This window comes from Mizuhopecten yessoensis, unplaced genomic scaffold (assembly GCF_002113885.1).
Source record: "Mizuhopecten yessoensis strain PY_sf001 unplaced genomic scaffold, ASM211388v2 scaffold9073, whole genome shotgun sequence".
In the NCBI taxonomy this organism is placed as follows: domain Eukaryota; kingdom Metazoa; phylum Mollusca; class Bivalvia; order Pectinida; family Pectinidae; genus Mizuhopecten; species Mizuhopecten yessoensis.
Window position 1 is genome coordinate 1,304,594 of NW_018407865.1, and position 19,202 is coordinate 1,323,795.

General features: G+C 35.3%; 1 protein-coding gene across 1 annotated transcript in view; it reads left to right on the forward strand.

Moving 5' to 3' along the window:
• Nucleotides 1-19,202, forward strand: part of LOC110457258 (metabotropic glutamate receptor 8-like) — a 140,965-nt gene that overhangs the window by 81,313 nt on the left and 40,450 nt on the right. The gene's annotated exons all lie outside the window — the stretch shown is intronic.

Sequence of the window (19,202 nt, forward strand, 5' to 3'; positions counted from 1 at the left end):
GATATAACAGGTCTGCGAGGTATTGGTTTCATTTTAAAAATTATTTATTACAGCTCCTATCACACCAAAATAAAGTTCCCAGCGTTTAGTTACAGTTTAGGCGGTATTACGGAGATCGTTAGCTTGATATTACTGACACTAGCTAAAATTCTCAATCGTAAATGTTAAATCAAATTCAATTATCAATCAAAATTTTTATTTTTCTTCAGAAATCCCAATGACTTCCTCCGTTTAATACTGTGATTTGTTTAGATATAAATTAGACCAAAGGTGGCAATTAAGCATAACTATAGTTAAATAGGGCTTACATGTATGTGATATGTAAGGCGCAGATATTTACTGAAATCAATCAAATTTGTATAAGATAACGAAAGGGATTATCTTTCAAAACTGTCTTAAAAGAGATTGTAGAAAAATCTTAATTTATCAATGATAAATACTATTTAAAAACGGGGTTTTGAAAGTAATTCTGAATTATCAAGCTATGTTAAGCAACAATTTCGGGGGAAATATCACTAGCAGAAAGAATTCGAAATGTGAGTAAGTTAGCATACTGTTCCTTAATTGTGTTTTATCCTCGTACTTTCGTAAAGTATATCAGTTAAACGTTACACACGAATTTGACGTCTTAGTGTTTCTTGTTTCTTCCAATATTCTAACACCTGTTAACTAGCATAATGTGTGATTCCCATGAATGATTGATAACCTAGCACAGGCCCGTCTAGTTCGAAAAGGTCATAGGATATTACAGAGAAGCCGTATCAGGGTAGCGTGTGGAGATCATTAGTTCTGAGGACTCGATGAGTGGAGACCAATTCCATTTAATTACTGCTTTATGTTGAAGTTATGATATAATGTACGTTCCTAAATATACCCGCATGTCATGAGGGGCAACTGCGATCTAAACCGTTTCACTGATGTTCAACAGTAAGAAGTTCACTTTATGCATCTTGATTTACGTATAATGGCCTTAGATAGAAAAATATTCGCTCGATCATTAAATTTTACTTTCACATGTATGGTATTCATGGCATTTTTTTCATTGAATAACAGTAACTGCGTTTTATTCATACTCAAGTTTAAAATTTTGCAATTTATGATATTACAAAATGGTCCTTTTCAACTTTAAATGTTGACATTTGACATTATGTTTCCCTCTCTATCGTATACTCCGACAAACGTGACGCCTTTAGTTTCACAGTCGTTGATTTTAACAATTGAGCTTTCTAACATCAAATTATAACGCTTTAACAATCGATTGGCTATCCCAGACACTGCTCCAAGTAACAATATACTGACTATAGATCAGTCCAGTAGACCTATACATTACTAACACAGGGCGTTCTACCTGACGGGTTTCTAGTTACGCTGGTGAAATTCAAAATCTGTAGACAGTTATTGACAGTCAAGCCAGATCAGTCTTATTGTTATAGACATGTAGAGAGGTCATTATTGACTCGGCAAAAATAAATCCTTCAATCATCAATGTGAAAACATCTCTCAACCTCTTGTTGTCGCAAATGATACATTAGTAATTAAGTGTAGAGCTACAATACATTTGCATAGGACGATGGAACAGAATCGGGCAAATAAGGGGACAGTTGGTATCTCCTTGGCGTACACCCAGAACGACATGTACTTATGTTTACGAATGTTCATGTGAAGTTGGGTAATTATCCAACCAGTAGTCTCTGAGAAAACAACTATGGAAAACAACAACAACAACATGAGGAAAAAGATAAAGAAGAATAAGACAACCAATTATAAGAATAATAATTAAAAACGCTGCAAAACGGCAAGTCCTGTACTTCGTGTTGGGGACTTAATTAGTAAACTAGAAATTGGAAAAGTTATCTAATCATGAAGAGAAAATGTATCAAATTCTTTTATTTGTGGCCAAAAAATGTTAATGAAATCAATAAGAAATGGCTTCACAACAATTATTTCTAACAATGACAATATCTTTTAAATTATATTGTGAATATTATCTTGCGAACTCATTAATAACCACAAAATGTTAGTTTTAGCATATCGATGGAAACATTTAAAGTATTGAATTTTTGATTTCCAAATCATTCAATAGTCTTGTTAGACATGGTACGAACCTGTTAGAGTATAACGTTTATACCGTTTGGTCTCATGGTTACAGATTAAAATGGGAGATTTTAAAGACTTTTGAAGATTGCAATGAGTTTTCCTAGCTGAGGGTGCCCTAAACCAGTCCTAGGCGATGAAACTGTTCAATAAAACTTTATTACGACGTCGATATTCCAGGAACACCAAAATACAGTTACCGCTGCTTTTATCAAACTCTGGGAGAATGGAATGCTAAAATGGCCCCGTGTTTGATTATACAGTATCTGTACACGAAATCTTCTACAAGTCCGGTTCTGTATAAAGCCGTGGCTGAACACTAAACCTTTGACCTTTTTACGAGTTAACGGTCTTATTAAGGATAACGTCTTGGACACTTCCTACTTTTGATTTATCTAAACTTCTTTTGTTGACAACGTGACCATGCAAACCTCGCACTGTGATGACGAAGACATATTGTAGACCATAGAAGTAGCGCTCGTCTCCTCTAGCTACAGAGTCAAAGCCGAGAGACTGTTTTGTTTTGTTTACAAATCATGGCCGAGGTTGTGTAAATTGGGTGTTCGGTGGCCATACTATACATTTATATTGTCACTGGACAGAGGAAGCCCGTCTTTACTCCGTCATTTGGTTAAGACCTCCGTATATAGAGTTTCGCTATCCAGCCTCATTTCGTCCGAAAATTGGAACGCTTGAAGCTAGGAGAAACGTCTATAGACGAAATCAATACCGGTCAATCGCTCAACAGGAAGTACCGCATAGATTTAAGCCGACAGCCATAATTTATTACAGCTACATTTTCTTTCAACAAATCTTGTGGACACATAAATACAGACGACGAATTACCGTTTCTATTCAAGCGACTCAGTGAACATTTCTCTCACCATATTCAGGAGTAGACTTGCTATTCAAGCGTTGCAATAAGAAGATGGATTTTGATCGTGGTCTTGAGTGCTCTTGACGTTCTGAAACACTTTTTTTTCTTCTTACTAAACCGTTTCGTTTACACATGGACTAGCAATCATGCAAGCACAACTACCAAACAGATTCCTTTATAAAGTGTAGGCGAAAAGTACATGTACGACCATTAACTACAATTGAAATTTCCTTAAAAAAAACCATAATAATCATTATCATTATATTTTCTGACATTTTCTGATGATAAGCGACCAGTAAACTTTACACTCCTTTTGGGACAAAACTGAATTGCGGAATGCTTTCATCACAAACTTTGGAACCTATATATTTTCTCTCTTTATGTTTAATTTAATTTCAAAGTATTTTATTGACAATACATATATAATACAAACATATAAGTTAACATTAAAGGAGATATTTGAACAGTATTGACAAAAGAATAAGACAACAGGCTTTGCCTATATCAGTCTTCTTCTTCTCTTTATGTTTGTAAATTGTATGTATAGTTACGGATGTGATTCCCATGACACTAACTTAGCCTATCGTCATAATAATGAGTGTACAATGAAGGTAGGTTGGGCGTCCTGCTGCCTTGTCTAGATATATCCACGAGATACTTCCTGGGTTTGTTTGTCATAAGATGATAAAGCTGTTTAGATGTGACGTAAGCTTTTGCGAGGACATAACACTCTGAAGACCTCTAAAACAAATACAGTTTAATAACTTCTTGTGTATCCTACTTGCCTTGTATCTTTCCCTGTTTTTTGGTTCCCATGGATACGTGATATGTCAGGATTTGAGAAAAACCTGCTCCGTAGTAATCGAGAAAATCGGTGACATAACTGTTGTCATGTATCCCGCTATTTGTTTCCTCGTCTTTGTTTGCGCAGAAACCTTATTTCAATAATCAATTATGAAGATTTGATCAACAATGCTTCTGTCACTTTGCTTGGATTCTGTAATTGACTAAAAGCTTGATAACGAAACGGAATGAAATAAAACATACATATGCTGCTATCGTTATTTTGGTTCAGACATTTTGGCTGATAATACATCACACCCGGTGTAAGCGTTATCGAGACGTAGTTCAAAAAGGGCGTTGTTAGTTTTAGAGAAAAGACCGGAACATGTTTGTCCGGACAAAAGCGAGAGATGCGCTTTAGGAGAGATGTCATGGCGAGCTTTGGAGATTGCTGTCGTTACGTTTAAAAAAGACATTAGTCTAACAGAGAACAAAGGAAGTGGATTGGAAACCTAAAACACGATTGAATAGTGAAGTTTGCAGGAGAATATACTGCATGAGGAGAAACACAATGTACTCTTTAAAATTTGATAACTTTTCGAGTATTAACCGATCAAACAGGCAATACTTATTAACACTGAAATAGATCAAAGATATTACTGTTTAAAATACATTGCAGCTATTAACGCCTGTATACATCTGTATAACTTAATCAAACTACAGCATGCTTTCCATTGTTTCAAACCCACAAAATCTATGATGCATAATGTATTGGAGATCATAGACATTTAATGCAAACATTAAGTGATTATACAATGTACAGGTGTACATACTATCTTATACACATGTCATACGTATAATAGAACGCATGGATTTAGTTCCAACCTGCGTTGATGCCTGTAAGACAATTTCTTACACTCCACTCTCCAAAATTCTCTTCACAGATCTCGACCTCTTTTCTCTAAACTTGTCTTTTCAAAATAGGTATCCTTTCCACTATCCACGCTCCTGCCTCCGACGTTTTTCCTCTTCATTACCCTCTTTGACATACCTCTCAATCATTTTAAAAGTCTCCACTGCTATCATCTGTATCACTTATGTGACTGTCTATACTGGATTTCTACCACATTACGCTGTGTTAGTCCACTCCCATATCATTGTATAAACATGCAGACTGTTGAATAAATATGAGTTATACAACACACGTGGTGTATGACCTTCCGTAGTTTTGATTGGTCGAGAAGATGAACCCTGACTGGACGATTTTTTTCACGCGCTTTTTGCCGCGTGGTGTTTTGTTTACGTCGTCTTCTGTCAACATCGGCAAATGTTGGTGACTTTTGTGAGGTTATGCAATGGGAAAAGGGGGTTTTAATTTTCAAAAGTTACAGAAAGACACTCTCTTAAGCTCGTGTCTTTTGTAACTTTTGAAAATTAACTAACTCGAGTGAAATAAATACCATATTCAACAACCACTCGTTGCGTAACCTCTATATATCTACCACACCCTCCCTCTGTATCACTGATTGTCTATACTTGAAATACATTTGCATAACACTCTTTCGTTCTTTCTTTCATATCACAGACCGTCTGTGAAGCTAACAAGACAATGTAATGATAGTCCTTCCCACAGCAATATCCAAAAACGGAAGGCTCCCTTTTTTGCCGATAAGGACAGCACATTTTATTCAGTGCAACACGCATTTTGGAAAAAGATAGTTAGGTATTGATATCTGGTGTTCTGCAGACATCGCAAATGGCGTACGGAGCTCACAAAATCTATACTTTGGAATAGCGTCCAGTTCTTTTTTTGATCGGCATATTATCGCAATCTCGAGGGTGTTTATATATACAATATATTTGATAAGTGTGCACTTTACACGAGTGTGTGAATGCACATGCGTACAAGGTAATGCAAAAGTAGTACATTTATATAATGATTGTACACCATTTTCAACGTCTATGCCGGTATATTTGCATTTACGCTGCCAACTCATCTATAAGTATAACCAGGAAAAATTGTGTTCATAGAACTATGAATGCAATTTGATCAGTGTCATTTTGAAGCTACACCTCTCGCTTCGAATAACGTGATACAGCTCTTTGAATCAAAGATTTTAGTGACGGGAAACTGGTCCAGGAATCTCGTTTGCACTGACGACAGAGATACTACAAGATGGTGAAATATATGAGAATGTCTATATTAAGATCAATAGTAACTATAAAAACAGCATTTCTCAATGTTCACGCCGGTATGAACGCAAATCAGTTATATACATATTCAACATGAAACCTTAGCCTAGAAAAAAAAACAACACTGCAACTAACTTATCTAATAAAATGTTTCCTGATCAAAAAAACGTAGAGTACTATAATACAACTGTCCCGTTACGAGGACTTCTTAATAGAAATATCGAAGAAATATTCCAACAATGGCGGATCCGTAGTTGATTTCTTGATTGCTCGTTTTCTCAATAAATCCATATGTAGCGTTATACGGTTTACCTAGCATCGCAGTACAGATTGGGCTTAAATAGAATTATGTCATTAAGAAAAGGGGGAGAGTGCTATTGTTTGTCGTGTTAATGGTCAATCAAACGAAGCGGCGTTCCTGATACGAGTACAATTTGTAGCCACATCCGGTCGGATGCGTCATTGATTCGTCAAAGAATAGCCGTTCTAATATTTAGCACGGACGAAATTGCTGGTTTCATTTTTCCGGATAACGTAATTAAAGGCGTACGGGGATACAATGAATTCTGGTCCCAACGTCCCCGATATGTTTGTCATTCACAAATCGACCACAGTATGGTTTGAAATACATTGAATCTCCCTACGCTGCTTCGACCAGTCACGAATCCTCCGACGAGTTGACACAGTCTAATTTAGATTCCCAACCCGGTGTTCGTTTGCTCTTATGTAAACCATTCTTTTCATTCGTATCCGTTGAACGCTTGACTTCGATGTTGATATATTAGAAAGTCTAACATATCTCTGACATCCAGCACAGACACAGTATGTCTATATGACGTTTTCAATTTCTTCACGAGAATGTTTATCGATTTAAAACAATAAAACAAGATTAACAAAGAAAAAAGATCAATCTTATTTTGATGGTGAGTCTCAAAAGAAATAGAGAATAAATATTTAATTTTTTTTTTTTCTGTATGAGAATCGCAGTACCTACATTTCCAAGGAACTACCACACACGTTAACTGTTAATCGAACACACGACATGTAAAGCATTGTAAAATATGATTTATACAACTTTTCCTGTACTTAAAAATAACTTTTAATTTCAAAAAATGTTTTATTAATTTTTGGATTGTTCTTTGTTGTGCCTAGTAAAACATAAAGGAATCTTATTCAAATTATACAATAAGGAGACAGAAGATGTCAATAAATATATGTTTTTTATGCCCTTTGGGCGTTCCTACTCACGACGACATACTTGTCTCTCAGGCTGACGTCATCATCATCGTAATTGCTGCAAACTGTTAATTGGGTATGGAGCTTTATAAAGAACACTGAGCGTTGATAGAACTAGGAATGCTGCGAGCAATTACATAATATTTGTGTTAAAGTTGCAATCGAAAATGTTATAACATCGACGGGGTATTTGAGAGGTAAGGGTAAAACAGATCTAATTTCAGAAGCATGCATTTTCATGACTGAATTGCACCATGCCAAAGCTGTAGTATTGACTATGGTACAAACACGATACGGTATTTTAACAGTAACATTTTCACTGTTGGTATACCTTTATAAATTTGTTTTATAACGGGAGTTACATTCGCATAACAAATGAACGCTATAATTTTACTTTGATACATAACTTTAGCAACCTGTTATCATCTCTCGGAGAAAATATGTACATTGTCTATCATTGTGAGGCTGTATAGATAAATGTAACAGCTATAAATCAAATGTGTTCTCCCCATAATATTGTACTTATCAGCGAGAGATACAAACTAGCATCCCTGTAACATTGTTCTTTTCAGCGAGAGCTACAAACTATCTCCCTGTAACATTGTTCTTTTCAGCAAGAGCTTCACACTTTCTCCCTTTATTATTGTACGTATCAGCGAGAGCTTCACACTATCTCCCTGTACCATTGTACTAATCAGCGAGAGCTTCACACTATCTCCCTGTAACATTGTACTTTTCAGCGAGAGCTTCAAACTAATATCCCTTGTCTCTCCAAAGGTATATACATGTATGTCGGTGATGTAAACTCCTGGTTTATAGTCATACCGCAGTCGAGATTTTTGTGAAATAAATACAGAAATATAAATCAAACAGACACTGCAATATATTAATGATGTTGTTATGACATTGAAATCACAAGTGATAGTTGTTACCAGTTCTTGTCTCTTTGTAATAATGAAAATTGATTCCATGTGACATAAAAAAAATGGCCGAGTTATTTTCACTGATGTACATTCGTGTCATTATCGTTGGAAATAAAAATGTATATCTAGTTTTACTGTCAGAGATATTCAATAAACATGTAATGGTAAAGTGACAGTTTGTCTGCTCAATCCATAACACGGCACGACGGCTTTTGTTTCAAACCGCCCTCCATTATCTGTTCGGAGCTGTATTATTTATTGGTAATTGCCATGTGTTTTGTGTATGGCAGATGACACATGTTTCTGAACTAACTGGAAGGGAGGCTTGCACAAGAAATGATATCAATAACCACGTTCTAAAAATCATTTTTGTTTTTAAAGTGTATAAACTAACATGACATTCTCTTTAGCATGGGCTCAACTACAAGAGGCACAATTACATTTTATTTCGATATTTAGATAAAAAGACAAGTTATGAAGTTGCCGTTAAGTTGTGACGTTATCGTAGTATTATTGAAGTTCGCTTCATGTTAAATAAGTATGGAGGCGACTTGTGTTAATTAATAGTTACATTTTAAACGAGTTTTTAAGAATCTAGAAATTAATTAGTATTTGCGGTGTCATAGTGTCTGTATCGTCAGGGGAAACGATATAACTTAAACAGCCTACGGTCACAAAAATCTTTTCTTCTTACGGTGATCTCACGTTATGCGAGCAAAGCAGGAGGGGGCGAGTAAAAATAACGCTAATGCTATTGCGCTGTTCCGTTTATATGTTTTTCAACAAACTATGATAGTCTCAGTTATGACGTCAGATGAAGACTTGACTGTTTATATTGAGCAGCTTTTCATTTACCATCAGCAATATACCAGGTATATCCTGGCGGAATACGGAACTTCTTCACATCGAATATGTCCTCTTTTCCTTCGAGCCCGTTTCCCACATAAACACGACCATATGAATGTTTGTTTTACAATATTTTATCGGCTATAGAATCCGAAGAAATTGTCCTATATTCAATTTAGTACAAATTAGCTGGATTTTGAAACCAGCATACCAGATTATCATTCAAAAGATGAAACCTTTGTTACCTGTATCTAAGTGAATACCTGTGTTTTCTGAGGTAAAGGTTATATATACAGTACGGCCACAGTGACAGCTTCAGCGGACAAACATGTTTAATTAACTCAGCCATAGACTTGCGTGAAGTATCATTACCTCGCTGTCAGTGCCAGAACACTTCCAGAAAGTCGAAGTTAAAAGATACTTTTCTTCCCACGTAAGATTTTTTTTCATTCTTTTTAGTTCGTTAGGTACGCTAGGAAATGTCCTTATTGGTCTTAAAAAATATGTCTGCCTACGTCAGCCTTTTTCGATTTCTCTACGGTGTAAAAATAAAAAGTCGGTGAGTACTCGTTTTAGAGAATTATTCAAAGGAAAATGCACTCTCTGCAAGGATATTTCTGGAATTCTTTTAATTTTGTATTGCATATGTATCTTGTTCTCTTCGACCCACTGTTGATAAATAACTTGGAAAAGACATACGGGGAGAAGCAAGGGTTTGTAACAGATCGCCAAATATCGTTGAGTCTTTTTCAATTCCAGAATGGCTCGTTTATAATGTCTAGAACGCTAAGAGATAGTCAGTTATATTTGTGTGACGAGTGTTTGGTGGTCATTGTTAGATGATGGGGGTATTTGTTACACTTGTGTCTCTATCATATTACTGCTTACACATTAATGCCTTCACATTAGGGGGACAGCTGTGACATGCTATTACAGTACTGACATGGTATAACGAACATTGTATTACTAGCATGGTATAACTAACATTGTATTACTAACATTGTATTACTAGCATGGTATAACCAACATAGTATAACTAACATTGTATTACTAACATGGTATAACTAACATTGTATTGCTAACATGGTATAACTAACATTGTAGTACTAACATGGTATAACTAACATGGTATAACTACATGTAACATTGTATTAATAACTACATGTAACATTGTATTACTAACATTGTATAACTAACATGGTATAACTAACATGATATAACTAACATGATATAACTAACATGGTATAACTAACATGGTATAACTAACATTGTATTACTAACATGGTATAAATAACATTGTATTACTAACATGGTATAACTAACATGATATAACTAACGTGGTATAACTAACATGGTATAACAAACATGGTATAATTAACATTGTATTACTAACATGGTATAACGAACATGGTATAACTAACATGGTATTACTAGCATGGTATTACTAACATGATATAAATAACATGGTATAACTAACATGGTATAACTAACATGGTATTACTAGCATGGTATTACTAACATGGTATAAATAACATTGTATTACTAGCATGGTATAACTAACATGGTATAACTAACATGGTATAATTAACATTGTATTACTAACATGGTATAAATAACATGGTATAACTAACATGGTATAACTAACATAGGATAAATAACATTGTATTACTAACATGGTATAACTAACATTGTATTACTAAGATGGTATAACTAACATTGTATTACTAAGATGGTATAACTAACATTGTATTACTAAGATGGTATAACTAACATTGTATTACTAACACGGTATAACTAACATGGTATTACTAACATGGTATAAATAACAATGTATTACTAACATGGTATAACTAATGTATGTTTAACAACGTAGTATTGCTAGCATGATACTACTTACAACGTTTAACTACAGTAACATGGTACATGTATGCTTAACAAAGTATAACTAACATTATATTACTTGTACGGTATTTCTTTCATGGTAATATTTGATTGGTATAACTGTCATGGTAAAACTAACATTATATTGTTAACAAGGAATAACCAACGTATTATCACTTGCACGGTATTACTTACAGGGTATTATTTAATTGGTATAGCTTTCATGGTATAACTAACGAGGTATTGTTAACATGATACCATAAAGATAGCAGATCAAACATTCCAAAAGAAGAGAACCTGCCAAAGCGAAATAACGAAAAAAGCCAACATTACTAAGTTAAAGAACGAAACAACAAAAACCCGCCAGAGCGAATGAAAATAACGCCAAAGCTTAGAAATAAACTTTGTATCGTTTATCTGTTCAGTGATGCAACGACATGTTATCTTTCATATGCCACTCGACCCAGAACGTTTCGCCTACTGAGTGTATACACATGTATCGAATAGCTTACTGTACAGTAGAACCTGTGTAGCAATAAATCGAGTTGTGATCTGTTTGACGAAGATTTCACTGTGTTACCTCAATGTCACTTAAAAGTAAGGAACAACGATTGAAAATATTCTATCCAGAACGAATCTTGAATAAGGTCTTAAAATGTCAGTTTGACGAAGTCAGCAATAGACCAACTATATAGTGCACGCGGTAAGGTCAGCGCTGTTTTAATTAACTCGACTCACATGTACAACAATCAACTGGCTAAAATTGCCTGCCACCTAACTTCGTTATAGAGCCCCTGTGGTATTTCTGTATTCACGGATTAACATTAATTGTAGCCGAAGGCTCTGTCATTGTTTTACATTTATGCCAATATACCAAACATTGTAAATCTTACCTTGAGTCATCATAACAAAATTTATCTTTTGATATTCTAACACGTTTATTCTGTCTTTAATTTTAATTTCACGAAATTTTCAGTTAAGATGATGTATTACATTGTGAAAATAATAGAAGCACAATAAAAACGAAAATAGATTTTATCGCTTTATTTTTATCTTTTATTTCCCAAGTAATTGTTAATTGAAAGGTATTAGTGGTTTTAATGTAAGCCGTCGTGGTTTTTATGCCGGTTTTGGGAAATCCCGCGGCACCAGAGCTGTTCAATTAGCAAAACAGCGACAATGCTTTTTCACAACGCTTTTAATTTTGTTATTTTCTGATCATCATTTATCTTGAAATTTTATCACATTTATTTTCAACAACGGATCACTGTCCACACAAGCCAAGAAAGAGTTATAGGCCTTGTTTTATAAAAAACCTTTCAACAACGAATCACTTGGGGCCGCGGCTGCCAAGATAAGGCATCTGACATTCTGCTACCACTAGGTACGAGGCCTACGTGGGGCAGTTGCCAGGTAGCCTAATGGCCGTAGGTCGGTGGATTTCTCCGGCTTTCCTCCACCACCGAAACCTGGCACGTCCTTAAATGACCATAGCTGTTAATAGGACGTAAACACAAACAAACCAAACCAAAATAATCACTGTCTGTACCCATTAAGAATACCCTTTCCCCCACTTTCATGCGTGTGTTTTCCGTTTGAATCGGGACGGATTAATATAACAATTCGCTTAGGTTTTCTGTCATTTTTAAATGTTAAACATTCTTTTGTTGATATGTTTCTTTTTAGTTAGTTTCAAAACAGTTATTTTTCTAAGTATTATCTGTTATGTTGATATTTAGTGGTCTTTATTTGTTATGTGGTTTTAAAATTAACGAAATTAAGATATTAAGAATGTATATGTTTTATAGATCGCTTAAAAAGTTCAAGTCATTTACGTTACGAGAGGTTGGTTACATTTGTAAACGTGAACGATTTATATTCAGCATGTCAATAAATATTACAGATCTTTTTTCAGTTTTATCTATCATTTACCACATAATCGCCCTCATAAAACATAAACAATAACGCATTCCGTGTAGCTGATAACTATTGATGAAATGATATACAAATGTTTATCCGCTATGTCACTTAAGGCAATATAATATGCAGACACAACCGGAGATAGCATACACGAAGCGAAAACTAAATTTGGCACCTGATTTACTGCGACCAGTAACGAATAATTTCCGTTTAAAAACTGGTAATCAATATCTTGGCTTGTACTCAAAAGCTGAAAACGTCATTCGGTCAAATGTATGGGTTATAGTTGTCAAATAGGTAAAAATATGTTGAATAAACCTTTGAAAATGTCGTCTATTGTCATTGGATGTTGAGGCTATAATATAGTTTGTCATTGTGTGTTGATGCTGGCGTAATTTTGTCATTGTGTGTTGACGTTGTGGTAATTTTGTCATTGTGTGTTGACACTGCGGTGCATTTTGTCATTGTTTATTGACGCTGTGGTAATTTTGTCATTGTGTGTTGACATTGTGTTATATTTTGTCATTCTTCGTTGACACTGATGTGCATTTTGTCATTATTTGTTGATACTAGGGTATATTTTGTCATTGTGTGTTGACACTGTGTTATATTTTGTCACTCTTTGTTGACGCTGTGGTTTATTTTGTCATTGTGTGTTGACGCACTGGTATATTTGTCATTGTTTGTTGACTCTGTGTTATATTTTGTCACTGTTTGTTGACATTATGGTATATTTTATCATTGTTTGTTGACGCTGTGGTATATTTTGTCATTGTATGTTAACGCTTTGGTAAATTTTGTCACTGTTTGTTGACGCTGTGGTTTATTTTGTCACTGTTTGGTTGACGCTGTGTTTTTTTTGTCATTGTGTGTTGACACTGTGATTTATTTTGTCATTGTGTGTTGACGCTGTGGTTTATTTTGTCATTGTGTGTTGACACTATGTTATATTTTGTCACTGTTTGTTGACGCTGTGGTTAATTTTGTCACTGTTTGACTGACGCTGTGGTTTATTTTGTCATTGTGTGTTGACGCTGTGGTTTATTTTGTCATTGTGTGTTGACGCTGTGGTATATCTTGTCATTGGATGTTAACGATGTGGTAAATTTTGTCACTGTTTGTTGACGCTGTGGTTTATTTTGTCACTGTTTGGTTGACGCTGTGTTTTTTTGTCATTGTGTGTTGACACTGTGATTTATTTTGTCATTGTGTGTTGACGCTGTGGTTTATTTTGTCATTGTGTGTTGACACTAGGTTATATTTTGTCACTGTTTGTTGACGCTGTGGTTAATTTTGTCACTGTTTGATTGACGCTGTGGTTTATTTTGTCATTGTGTGTTGACGCTGTGGTTTATTTTGTCATTGTGTGTTGACGCTGTGGTATATTTTGTCATTGGATGTTAACGATGTGGTATATTTTGTCATTATGTGTTGACGCTGTGGAACATTTTGTCATTGTTAGTTGACGCTGTGGAACATTTTTTTCTTTATTCTTGAGATGTCTGAAAAACTAGTACCTTTGTGCGGGGACGAATTTACTTGTGCCAGATTGTAGTCGGTTAAAGCTATTGTAATTTGAATAGAACCCAAACCAACAAATAAAACATTAGTGCTATCTTAATTGGGTTTTCGTTGTGATTCTCCCAAAATCGAAACAAAGAACAATATATAACCCCCACGTTAACATTTAAACGACATTTTTCTTGAATTATTTGTTATTGCTAATGAAAGCCCGGTGTTACAACCGAACTGGAGTAATGAGCTACTTTATCATGTGGCAATACGAACAATGTAGTGAAATAGTCCATCCCATTACGTCATTAATTTAATTTTAATTCTTCAGGCGCATTCGATGTGAAAGTGCCTTTCCATCACGCTCACACAACGAGACATTAACTCAACTGCTCTCCATTATCATACGCTGTGTCGTTGACGTAAACGCGTTTATGAAGGAAAGATCTAGTTTACGAAACGTATGAATTTAATCCGATTTTGGTATTTTTAAACTTTGATTAAATATCATTATGAACCGTTTAATTTTTTATATTGATCAGTCACCGATTTATTTTCTCTTTAATGTGATCAGAATTTAATTGATAGCTATTCGAGGCAATCAACATTGTTGATTTGAGCATCATTTATGAAGTGTAGCAAACGCGCCTGAGGGTCGTTCTCACAAACATCTTTTTAAAATGTTATGTTAATCAGTTTTGATTTGCCTGTAGTTGGATTAACATTTCGCTAGTATGACTGCCCACGGTATAATTAACTTAACGCATACAGTGACAACAATCTGGTACACACAAGGTAGCAGACACTGGTAGGATGTCGTCCTCAGAAACTGAATACATTGGTATACTACTAGTTAAAGACTAGGTATGTTACCTGTATATTATCATAATAAAAGCCTCTTATATATTCTTACTTCCGTGATATTACTTACAATTTGCTAATAGTGTCGCTTGTCCTAAAATACTTATGACTATCTTTAACTTTCCCTTCCTCGGTAGCAGCATTCCAACATTCCTCCGCTATCCCAGTGTTTGTTCAATGTGTGATCCTGTTCTGTTAATCAGTAAATATTCGGTCAAGGTTTTCTACCCCTGGAACTTCAATCTATAATTAACAATGTGTTACAGTTGTTGACATCACGAGCTGATTTCATCTATGATTAAATTCTGTCAGCTATGATGGAAGATATTTCCACGTAAATTAAATAATTGTTTATATACCTTTTTTGTTGTTTGATGGAACACATATCGACATGTACATCATACGGTGCAAAACAAATGGAACAGCTGTTTTGTTCTCCGATATATTTGTGGGGTATACTAATGTAAGCCCGTGTGTGTCTGTTTCTCCTCTAGCTTATGTTGTCTTTCAGAGACGATGTTTTTGTGTTCGGCTATATATCTCGCGTGGTGAGGGCGTTGGCTTTCATTTATGTATCATTTTAGCTTGTAGCACGAATACGAAATTTACGAAACCTTTACAAAAACCATCCACATATAGCATTAAACAAACAACAAACAACAAACAAAAACAAGCATGTACATGAATACATCTTTTCTACGTTTTCGGAAATGAATGCCAGAGTATTTTGTATATGCATTTTAATTGATGTTTTTAAAATGATATTTGAAATCCGTTTTGGCATTTTGCGAAATGATTACATTTATTGATTTGGCCTTGCTGTCAACTGATTACCCGTGTTCTAAGTCCCATCACGGTTATTAATGTTGAAGTTAATTAAGAAAATGAGCAAATCCAGTGACGGCACTCATTTGGAAAATTGCATCCCAATTGGAACCCTAAAACAAGAAAATTCTCAAATTTGAAAAAAACCGGGAGTAATTTACAGTAAAACCTTGTTTGTCGGATTTGCCTCCACGCAGAGGAATCTCAACCAATGCTTTTCTATCGGTACATAGCTGCTTGTGATTCGCTTAAGTCAATATTTAAAAGAATACGCCGATAATGTAGAAGCCCCTAGCTCGTTGATAGTGGCATTGCGGCCGTATCTTTGATTCTTTATTAGAGGGAAAGTGTCGACTCTGAGAAAGCACGGCTTCATAGAATGGCTGTGAGAATGCGTGCCAAATGCATCGACTTCCGGTTAAATGGAGCACCTTCCGATTGATGGTCGATTGAACTTCCGGTAGTTTGCTGGTATGAGACAGTATTGTTTGTGTATAACAACTGAAGATGATAATTTTGAATCCGAGCTTAATGGATAGTTTAGCCATGGTGGCCATGGAGGTTGTATTGTAACATGTAGAAACAGCAGTCCATATTAATTAGTTGATACAGAGACGTATATATTATATACGTCTCTTGGTTGATACCCCTCTCGCTTACACACAATTGTATAGGAAGTGACGTTATACAATTGTATAACGTATATCATGTTTGATTGTATGGTTTTACCTGAACACAGGACATAGGTTGTTGATATATCTATCTTTACACCCGAGAGACGTACGCCTGTCTAACCACATTACAATCATACATACAGATAGCACCAGTATTGGGAGTACAGGTGACATTAAACGATTTATATTTATTTTTTTGTGAATTATCATGTACTTCTTGTCCTAGTGTGTGATAATAAGGGTTACAGTTTGGTTTTGCTGGTATGAATGTCCTAAAGGATGAAGGAACTGAAGATTTCTCGTTGTTATTGGCGAATTAATCGCCCTCAGAATGCTGACAAACAGCTTATACCACTCAATATTGCCAGCTTTTGTACACAATTATCGACCAGGTTACGACATTACGTCACTTCCTGTAAGTAGCTAATTGAGTAAACTTTTTGATAGCGAGGAAATGAGCTTTGCGATACGCCTCCACGCGTCCAGGACCGTATCATATATATATTGCTGACACCGTTTGTATCAGGTTAGTTAGCTGGTATAGTGCCGCCTTTTCTATCAAGTGGGTTTATTTCAAAGCTCAGAAATTCAATTTTCGTTCATCTTTTTTTATTTTCATCATCGATATTTGTATATAATTTGGTTTAAGCTTACAATATCAAACCTCTGCATTGAGGGAAACACGTTAAAAAGAAGCAAATGCAACTGGTTGAGTTGATGATTTCAATCTTATTGTCATTTAGGTTCATATCTTTTGCTGCTCTGCTTGGCAATCAGTACAAACATCACGATGACACTATGTAGTAACAAACCGTTCCTTTAGTCTCCTTAACCAATAGTTTTGATAAACAAGAACATCCGCTGACCGGTGTTACCTGGATTTGTGTCTCGGGCTGATTCGGGTCCGGTTGGACACGTATTTCGAGTTGGATTAAAGTGACTGACCACCTACTTTAATATTGTTTCATGTTTCTGCTAGCAAAGAGGAATGTCACAAAACAACATATAAGCAAGATACGTAAATAGAATATATCAAAAAAAAAAAAATCAAATTTAAGGCGACGTGCTATCTTTCTCTACCGTGGTGCTGTATAAATGATTATTTGTATTAAGTTCGCAAATTGAAGGTCGATGTTAACGTATGCCTAACTATAAATTCATTTGCAATTGATAACAAAAGAGGATCTACAAATATACATTTATTTACAATATACAATATCTATATAAGCATACTCTTTCACACTCACTAATAACTCTCATACAATTCTACATTGGACATATATATTATGATTTACTTACATCTATAAATAGATAAATTTATATATTATATTACACCTAAATCCCTAAATCTATAATATAATAAATAGTCTTTGTAGATTCCCACACGAACAGATCACAAAGTTCCGTTACTGTTAATTTCAATCCCATCTTCTGGCAAACACAATCAGTAGCCAAACACTCTAGGAATGTCCTCCTGGTCAACTGGCAGATGACATCTATGGCTGAACTGTATCTCAGCTGCTGAAGTCACAGCTGCTGTGTCGGAGTTCAACTCCACTCAACTATTACCGGGCCTCCATCCCACAGTATGTCACATCATGCTCCCGGCCTCCATAATAGAGTACTATGTCTCCATATCTAGGGAAAATATCTACCAGTTCCCTCTCTGGATAATCATATCCATATGTATAAGTCAGTTCATAAAACTGCTGTCTCAGTGCCTCGTAGGTGGAAACCATGGACAATAACACCGTCGGCCATTCCGGGTTTCCATACTTTTGTCCTCAGACAAAACTGACAGGTCTCTCACTGGGAAATAAGCTACAAAATATAAATAACACTAGTAACTACATAATTCTACACTATCATGTTACATATCTATAATATACGCTTTAAACATATTACTTATACAACATTCTGCAACATGCGTAAACACACCACGTCGCTCACTCATCTATGCTCAATCGTATATATTAATGACCACACTAACATTGATATATTATTACATTTGTATAATATCATTGTGACTTTGTTTATTATAAATAAATAAGCCCCAATGATCCTAATTCAATATCTAAACAACTACCACACAAACCCATTCGCTCTCACTGCGCTCCGTACAATTTCGCACCTGTTTACTATTTGGAAAATACCGTTTATTACACGATCAAACATTCACAGAATCAACATTATAACTCAGGAGATACACACAGATCTATCGATGATTAAAATATAACTTACCGTGAGCTGTATTTCACGCTAACTCCCGAATACTTCACAATAACAGAAGGAGTAATGAAAACAATGGTCACGCTATTACACCTGCCTTTCACACCTGTCCAAACAACTCTGCGCGTGCCCAGGTAAATATAAAGTTCGCGCGCTTTTCTTTACCCGCGAAATACAAATACCAATAACCTACCTTTCCTATTTAATACTCGATCATACTTACCGCATGGAATATAAAGTAACCTCAAATGTCGATATGTGACAGTCGAGCATAAATTAAACTCGGGGAAACTTGACATAAGAAGAATACTCTATTTTAAAGGGGGCTAACTCACCCATAACACAAAC